The sequence below is a fragment of the Panicum virgatum genome, chromosome 2N (genome assembly GCF_016808335.1).
Source record: "Panicum virgatum strain AP13 chromosome 2N, P.virgatum_v5, whole genome shotgun sequence".
Taxonomy (NCBI): domain Eukaryota; kingdom Viridiplantae; phylum Streptophyta; class Magnoliopsida; order Poales; family Poaceae; genus Panicum; species Panicum virgatum.
This window is the reverse complement of record NC_053146.1, coordinates 36,502,189-36,511,914: the sequence shown is the minus strand read 5'-3', so window position 1 is coordinate 36,511,914 and position 9,726 is coordinate 36,502,189.

Below are 9,726 nucleotides of genomic sequence, written 5' to 3'. Positions count from 1 at the left end.
ATAACATCGTGATCATGAGATCTGGCGAGCTTGTTGGAGTCTTCCGACGTGGAGCTCTTCAGCGTGGGAGAGTTGGTTAAGTGGCTATCGAAGCCGCCTGAACCATTGGCAACGCAGACCCACGAACTGAAGATGAAGGTGGCGCCTTGAGGAGGCGCCATGGTGCTGAAAGCGAAAGTGGCCATCGAACTCGCTGATGAACTCGCCGAGTCCCCTACCTGGCGCTCCAGCTGTTGGTGTTTACCGCCAAGCTTGCTCAGGGATACCCTTAGCAGTAAGGTTTGTAGGTAGGGATCAACGGCTCTGGAACTTGATGGTGCAAGGAACACAAAGATTTAGACAGGTTCGGGCCGCGAGTTCCGTAATATACTATGTCCTGTGTGGTGGTTTGTATTGCCTTAGGTGTTGATATGTTTCGAGGGGGTCCTGCCTGCCCTTATATATCCGGGGGGACAGTGTTACATGAAAAGTCCTAGCTGAGTACAGTTGGAGTCCTACTACAACACGATCGGGTAGTTTCCTTGTACTACAGCTAGTTTCTATGCCTATTCGGGTAGTTACAAAAGAGGTAAGGTACATCCATGAGCTATCCCTTACTCTAGAACATTCTATGCCTGTGAGTAGTCCCGCTGCCTCGGGTCTGATAGAGACGTGGTGCTGCGATTGTGGGGTTTGGATCATGTTGTTCCGAAGCCGGATCGATTTGTGTTGCGACTCCACCAAATTTAGAGTTATCAGAATCTTTCGGAAGATTGGGAACCCTAGCCCACATCACAGACTACAGCGGAAGTTTGCAAATAGGAAGGAGGCAAAGTTATTGTGTTGGCATGAGGAGGGTCGTAATAAAGACACAATGATACGTCATCCTGCAGATTGTGCTCAATGGAGACATATTGATAACACCTATGGCTGGTTCGGGAATGATCCTAGGAATATTAGGTTTGCTCTCAGCACAGATGGAATGAATCTCTATGGAAACATGAGTACCTCACATAGCACGTGGCCTGTTCTATTATCAATTATGAATCTCCCGCCATGGCTTTGGAATAAACGCAAGTATATCATGTTGTAAACATTGGTCTCAGGACCGAAACAACCCGGTGATAAAATTGATGTGTTCCTCCGGCCCCTCATAGATGATCTCCAGCTCATTTGGAAAGGTGAGGTCATTAGGGATGCTGTCATCAATGACCGCTTCACTTTACATGCTATGTTGATGACCACCATTAGTGACAATCCGGCTCATCGTAATTTGTCCGAGCAGAGCAAAAGGAAGGGTCAAGGTTGCTCCCACTGCTTGTCAGAGACATGTTCCTTGTGGCTGCAGCACTCGAACAAATTTGCATACTTGGGCCACAGGCGATGGCTGCCGATGAATCACACGTACTGAAGCATGGACAGACAGTTTGATGGTACAAGGAAGTTACGAAATCCTCCACCAAATTTATCACGGAGTGATGTGTACAAGGAGGTTAAGGATATCCCTTCAGTTCTTGGCAAGCAGAAATGTGGAGTTCCTGAGAATGACGTAGGGATGTGGAATAAGAAATCCATACTATGGGAGTTAGAGTATTGGCACATCTTAGCAGTCTGACATTCAATTGATACCATGCATTTAAAGAAAAACATTTGTGAGAGCCTTGTCGGCACATTGTTGAACACAAAGGGTAAAGGAAAGGACCACGAGAACGCCAGAGCTGATCTGGAAGAGATGGGCATTCGTCCTGAGCTTTATGCCCAAGAAGCGGAAAATGAGAAAGATCTTCCTGTAGCCGCCACCACAAGTCCAAAAAGGAGAAGAAAGAATTATGCAAATTCTTGCGTAGCATAAAATTTCCCTCAGGATACGATTCCAACTTTGCCAGGCTTGTCAACATGAAAGAACCGAAGCTCAATTTTGCCATGATGAAGTCTCATGACTGTCACGTCCTTATGATGTCAATACTGCCTATAGCAATCAGGAATGCGCTCCCTGTGAAGGTTTGTGAGACAATCATGAGCCTCTGCTTCTTCTTCACTGCCATAGAGCAAAAGGTCATTGACGATGAATCGCTACCAGCTCTAGAGAGACGGTTACAGGAGACACTGTGTCTGATGGAGGCCTTCTTCACTCCCACGTTTTTTGATATTATGGTTCACCTCACGATTCACCTTGTAACAGAGATACACTACCTTGGCCCCTCTTACCTCCACCATATGTTTCCTTACGAGAGATACATGGGTATCCTGAAGTCATTTGTAAATAGTCGTACATATCCGGAGGGAAACATCATCAGCCGATACGGGACCGAGGAGGCTGTTGAGTGGTCGATGAGTTACTTGGATCTAGATAACCTAATTGGAGTGCCTCATTCAAGACACGAAGGTAGGTTGGATGGGGTTGGGGCTCTAGGGAAGAAGACTATGAATCCGGAATGGAAATCGTGCGATCAAGCCCATTTTCTTGTTCTAGAACACATGGAGGTGGTGGAGCCATATGTACTCGAGCACAAACAGCTTCTAGTGCAGCAAAATCCTAAAAGAGGTGATGCTTGGGTCGCCAAGAAGCACATGAATGAGTTCAACAATTGGTTCAAAGACTGTGTGACAGCAAGCGATGTATCGACTGATGATGAGATTAAGAAGCTAGCTGCAGGCCCTATATTCACTGTGACGACATATGATGTTTATGATATCAATGGATACACATTTTACACATTAAAATAGGAGCAAAAAAGCATCTACCAGAACAGTGGGGTCTGCATTGATGCTTATGATAACAACATGCAAAAGGCCCCATACTATGGTCAAATAGAGGAGATATGGGAGCTCAACTACCTGGCATTCAAGGTTGCCCCATTCAAATATTGCTGGGTTCAAGGGTCACAGGGAGTAACACGTAAGAAGAATGGGTTTGTCAGCGTTGATCTTCGCAACATTGGGTACAAAACAGAACCCTTTGTTCTAGCAAAAGATGTGCAGCAAGTGTTTTATGTGCCTGATATAGTGAGGCCAACCCCGCATATTGTCCTTCCTGGCAAGAGAAGGATCGTTGGGGTGCAAGATGCAGTGGATGAGGAGGAGTTTAATCAGTTTGATGAAATTCCTCCTTTCGCAACTTGTGAACTACCCTGCCTAACTGCCAACGAGAAGACTCCATACCTGCGCACCGACCATAACGAAAAAATCCATGTGAGGTCAAAGTCAGGCCACGGATGTGGATGTGGACGTGGACGTTGATGTAAAGGAACCAACTATAAATGTATGACAATGTATTTTGATGTAATATATTTCTAGTGTAATGTACATTTTAAGTGTTGTCTGAACTTGCTATCTGAATGTATGACAATGTATTCTGACGTCCCAAATTCTGAATTCTTTTGTCTAAACTTACTATCTGGTGATGCATCAAAGGCGACGGGCAACAAATATAGCCCGTCACCTATAGTAGACTGGGAAGGTGACGGACCACTTAAGTAGCCCGTCACCTCTCAGACAAAAGTGACGGGCAAAGCATGTGGCCCGTCACCTCTCGCGTAACCAGATCCACATCTCAGCACCCATTATCGTCTCCCATTTCAAACCCTCATCTGCCTCATCATCCCCTGATCCTGTCACGCTCACCTGCTCCGGTCGCGCTCGCCACCACATCCCCTCCTCCTGCCATGTGCTTGCGGCCTCGCCTCCTCCTGTCGCGCGCTTGCCGCCTCACCTCCTGCTGTCGTGCGCTCGCCTCCTCCGGTCGCGCCTCCTCCACGCGCCACTTCTCGGAGCCCACCTGCTGCCGCAGATCCACCGCCGTCGCGACACCAGGCACCCGTCCGCCAGCCCTGAGCCCCCGCCCGTAGTCAAGATTGAGGTCCGGGCCTCGCGCCACTAGGCGCATGCCCGCCGCAGCCTCCTCGTCGCGCCCGTCGTCTCCAGCCTCGACCTCCACCTCCTCAGCTCTTGGTAATTATCAGAGGCCTTCTTTCTTTTTCTTTTTTTTTGTGTTCATTCGTGACCATTTTTGGCAAATGATGATATGGGGGATGGATTGACCTTTTTTGAAATGCTAAATAATTTTTTAGGATCACTACAAGCAGCCATGTCTAAAACTGGATTCTCCAACTCTAAGAATTCAAGTTCACAACTAGCGCCATCGGGACAGACAGCTGCATGTAGCACCTCCCAACCTAGGAAGCCAAGAACACAGACAAAGTGACCAACAGACGTCGTAAAAGCTGAGGGCATCGACAGCGACAGGGTCGCAACTGATGATGCTGGTCTGAAACGGTGGCGAATGCTCTGTGGATTAATCGCCGGAAAAAGGGTTGGAATCAATGTCAATTTTGATGCTATGGACGAGCCCACACGATAGGCCTTCTTCGAGATCATTCCGCAATTCTTGGAGTTTCCTGAGGGCACAACTAAGGCACAAATGAATCTTGTAAGATGAACTGCATTGAAGTCAATCTGTAAGCTCCACAGGCACTTCAAGTCCACTCTGGTATGAAATTTTGCCAACAATGGCACGGAGCCCTTCGACATGCACAAGCACTTGGATCATCGAGACTGGGAGACGTTCATCGAGAATACCACCTCTGAGCAGTTCTTAGAGAAGAGTGGGCAGTTCAAGAACCTTAGTGGTAGGATCACGGACAACCATCCCTAGGTCCAGAGGGCTATGCTGGGAAGGAGAAGGGGAAGTGTCGCAAAGAGGATGAGGCAATGGATGTGGCGGGGTCTGAGAACCCTTGGAAACAGTTTTCTGGACGGTCAGCGCCATATTTAAGGGCCAGGGCTGATCCAACACGATCCACCTAGGAAATCACCTGGGGTAGCAACGGTACCAAGAGGCTAGCCGACCGGGTGATCGAGCTGAAGGATAAAGAGAGCGGTGCAAGAGAACATGACATCCTGTCCACTGCCATTGATACGCTAGAGCACAGAGGTCGCGTGCTGGAGTCTCTAGTTTGAAGGGTTGGAAGGGAGGCTTCGGACCAGAAAATGAAGCCTTGTGGAAGAAGAAGAAAAGGACATCTGTGGATCCGGAGCGATTGAAAAGAGAGATAATGGATGAAATATTTGGGAAGCTCAGGGCAGCGGGTATTGATGTTGACACAGCATTAGGTGCGTCCCATGGCAAGAGCAGTTGCGTCTCTAAGGAGGTGGATCAGCAACTAGAACATAGGCAACTTGAAGGAGCAGTAGGTGCACCGTCCTCACCCTCCCCCTCCCCCGTGGTGGCCCCGACAAATGCCTGCATTCTAGCCATGATGAGCAGGACACATTCGACACATTTGACCAGCTAAATGGTCCAACTGCCTGCAGCCTTAAAGTTGGAGGTTTCTCAATATTGTTGATGGAGCTAGCACAGGGGTTTGTGCTACCGAGGACAAGGTCTGCAACACGGTGTCAGTGCAGGATGGGTATGTCATGGTGAAGATTGATCACGTCCATCCAAATGCAGAACCCTTCCCTCTCGATGTCCCGAAGACAGCTGCCAATATTTTTACTTTGGGGGATGCCCGTAACATGCAGATCCAGTGGAAGAAAAGTGCAATTAGGATCCTGCCCCCTTGGTCGGTCCACTGCATCATCTTTAGGACAACCCTCAGCTACTGGTTCACAAAAGCGGCCACGCACCCCAACGCCTGAACTTGTGAAAGCTGACACTGCAACGAGCCCCCAAAGAAAAAGGGATGAAGCACCCCAAAGAAAAAGGCAAGGGTAATGCGGCAGCAGCAAAAAAGGCAAAGGAAGCCAAGGGTAAGGCGGCACCCAATGAACCCCAAGCAAAGAGTGCATGGACTTCTGCTCACCCCAAGTTTGTAATGGGCAAGCCAATGATGACAGCGGAGGATCTAGACGCTGCAGGGGTGAATACCAGGGGACTCCACAAACACTACATTACCCATGGCATGAACGAAGGGCGGTCAATCGTGGGTGAATTCAAGAAGGGGGACTTGCACAGTGGGCCTAATTATTTCTCTGTTGCATGGTCTGATCTCTACAACGTCTTCAACCTCGATGCCTTGGACGTCTCACTCATTCGTTGCTTGACACTGTGAGTATATATAGTACAAATGATTATTCACAATCATTCTTGTATTACTTCATAATCACCTATGTCAGCTACCTAAAAACTAATATATTTGTATGTAGGCAATTAAACAAACAATCAAAGGAACGTCACCTCGGTGTTGCTTTCATTGACCCCCAATCCTTCTCAGCCACCGTCATCAATCAAGACCCGGACCATGTAGCAAAGACCATCGAAGATGTCTTGAAGTCTAACGATGTAGGTTGTGTTCTTGCCGCGCACCACACAGGCTCCCACTATTTGCTAGTCGTCATCTGTCCGATGTGGGAAAAAGTGTGGTACTTGGACTCTGCTAGACCACGCAACGACTACGGCAGGGACTACACCAGCATCAAGACAGTTATCGATCGGTATATCTCTGACTTACCACATTTGCAATTTTCTCATTTGCGACCGGTCACATATTTTGCAGCTAACGACATCCATAACGCCTAATGCAGTGGTTTCTCCTCCTTTCGAGCCGACCACCATCTTCCGAAAACCATTGACACACGTGACCGATTTTTCAATATATCTCTAACGGCGCGCATTCTATCTTTTCATGATTTGAACAAATATATTTGACCTAACACTATATCATCTTGTGCAGTGCATGCAACAAGGATCTGGAAATGAATGCGGGTTCTATGTTGCATACCACATGATCCGGATTACTGCAACTTTCAAAAATCAAGGAGTAAAAGTAAGCCTTAGTCAAATGTAATATTATATATATATATATATATATGTGTGTGTGTGTGTGTGTGTGTGTGTGTGTGTGTGTGTGTGTGTGTGTGTCGTGCATACACTCATCGTTTGACTGCCTCTACTTCTTGCTAGGGCATCCGGGATGACAAGGAGAGATTGGAGAAGCAGCAGCTCGTGGCTATTAGATAAAAACTGGCCTCCTTCTTGGTAGACGTTATAAGCTTGCCTCCTTCTTTGTTTATATACTACTAGTAGTTTCCTCCTACTCCCTCCAGTTCCTAGAACAAGAAGTTGTTTTGGACAATGACACAGTCTCTAAGAAACAATTTTGACCACTACTTTTTTATAAAATATTCACAAAATATAGTCAAAGTATATACTTTTATGAAAATATATTTCATTACGAATCTACTTACATCACTTTCATATTTCGAAACTCAACACAAAAAGATCTATTTTAGTCTAAGTTTAAAATGTTTGACTTAGGACAACCTCAAAACCACTTGTTTTAGAGAACCAGAGGGAGTATCGGATTTTTTTTTTGACGCCTCAGGACAAAAAAAAAACATAACTAGCTGTAGGCCAATTTGCCATTTAATTCCAATTTCCTGTTGCAAATGTTGGACGGCTTATTAATTTGCACTGTGGAGCCCCCAAACAAGCAGGTGGAACTATTCACCCTAGTCTCCGAGAATCTTCTGACTCAGAAACCTATACACACTCACTAAGGGCCCCTTCTTACTTATCTACACTTATCTTTTTCCGGTTTCTTGAGAAAACTATACTACTTGAAAAACCAAATCATAGAAACTACACTATATATGAGTTTATGTCCCGCGTTTCAATGGGACTCCCTGGCAGTATGGCTTTGACTCTTTCTTTCTTGTCCCGCAAAATAGAGTGCGCCGAAGCTTCTATTTATAGGCGAGCCTATTCTTTAGCAGAATAATTTCTTTAAACAAGTCCTTTTTTTAATAGACTGTAACATAGATAATTTGCTCTGAATTCATGTCCTCCATTAGTGCGAAAAAGAATGAATCCCTTGAGCCCCCCCCCCCCCCCCCCCCCCCCGCCCTATCGACACACGCCTTAATCCCGATCACATCCTGAGGCAAAAATAGAGTGAATAATTAAAAGAGTACTCCACCACGAGGAGCAAAAACACGTTCAGCCAATCCTCACTCGACGGTTCCGTCCTTGCTTAGGAAAAAGCCGAACCACTCGCAGATGGATCCTTTTTTTTTCGACCTTTACAGCTCACTCTGTCAGTCCACTAACACCACACATATTCACATCATGAGAGAATAGATTCCAGATAAAAAGTATACTAGCACATATTCACGTCATGAAAGATTAGATTCCAGATTTAGGGTATAAAGTATATAGCTCGGATGCAGGCGCTACAAAAATTAAAAGATCTAGAAAGACATACAGATGGATATATAGGCCCGGTTTGGATCCACCTAGTTTAGTTTTTGAGAATCTGGCTTTGGAAACGGGATGATATCCAAACAGGTCAGTTTTTTTTCTAATATTTTGGAATTAAACTACCTAGATTCGTCTTAAAAAAACCAGGCACCTATTTTAACCCCCGGTGCGCGGGGCACGACGATGGGCGGCGGGGTGTTGACCACGACTGGGTGTGAGGACAGATAGCAAGTCGTCGACCACACCTTTGGCACGACAACGGCTGGCGAGGCGTCGGCCCTTGCAGGCGCGGCCGTTGCTGGTGGTACGTGAGCTGGGTCCATAATCTTTGTTTTTGTGACTAGCTGGGTCCATAATCATGCACGCCAATCATCTGCAACCTCCGATCCTTTAGGCTTCATGCCTTTATCAAAGTGTCTGGCACCTTCTTTATTTCTCTTCTTCTCCTTTTTGAAAGGGAACAGGCCCGTCGATGGCCCCGGGCCAGCTTGGCGACGGCACAGGGCCCCCCAAACGGAGGGGCCCCCAAGTAGCTGGGCCAAGGCTTTGAATTGCTATAATTTTTTTTCAAATTTCAATCAAGTATGAAATATTGAACCTTTCTTTGTACATGTATTTAAATATCTTCTAAAATTTAATTACAACCCACGATGCCAAAATGAGTACAGCTTTGCAAGGGCGAATGAAAAACCAAGGGCAGATTCCTATGGGTATAGAACTGTCTTTTTGTTGAACAGTTAACACCTTTAAGTCAACTTCACGGAGCAGCGGGCAAACAAAATTAAAGCTTCAGATTCCAAAAGCATGGGGGTAAACAAATAGAGTTCATCAAATAAGGACAAATATGCATTTAGCTTACACAATAGGGACATCAGCGTATTTTCCCCCTTCAGCCGTTTCAAATTCCACCAATGAAGATCGATTGCGTAGAATAGGAGTGATATTTACAGCTTTATTTCTTTGGTCTTGGCCCATTTTCATCTTTAAATTATCTTTTCCTTTTTTTCATCAAAGAGGACCTGGCTGGTCCCAAAGCAAGTTTCCCCAGGAATTCCACTCCGCTCACTCTTCAATTTTGTCCACACTGGAAAGCTACTTCCTCTTTTTCAAATTATAGGTCGTTTTAACTTTTCTAGATATATTCATATTGCTATGCACTTAGATATACGCCATGTCTAGACATATAGCAAACACAATGTATCTAGAAAAACTAAAATGACCTACAATGTGAGATGGATTAAGTAGCTGATAAGATTAAGCCAAGTTCGTGGAAAGGACAAAGGAGATTACTACTATACAACCACTATTTTTGTTATTGGCACGCTACTGAACGTGCACGCCCAAATGTATCTTTGGTCACGTTAGGAAAACTACATTGCCATACACATCAACGGTCTCATAATCCGTCTCATGCAATGCCATGTAGGATTCTTGCTGGCATGGAGGTGATAGACATAGAGCAACTGCCTCATGAGCTAAAACAATTTAGGAGTATGAGACCACTTATGCACTATTGTACGAGTTGTGGTTGTCATGCAACTCATAAC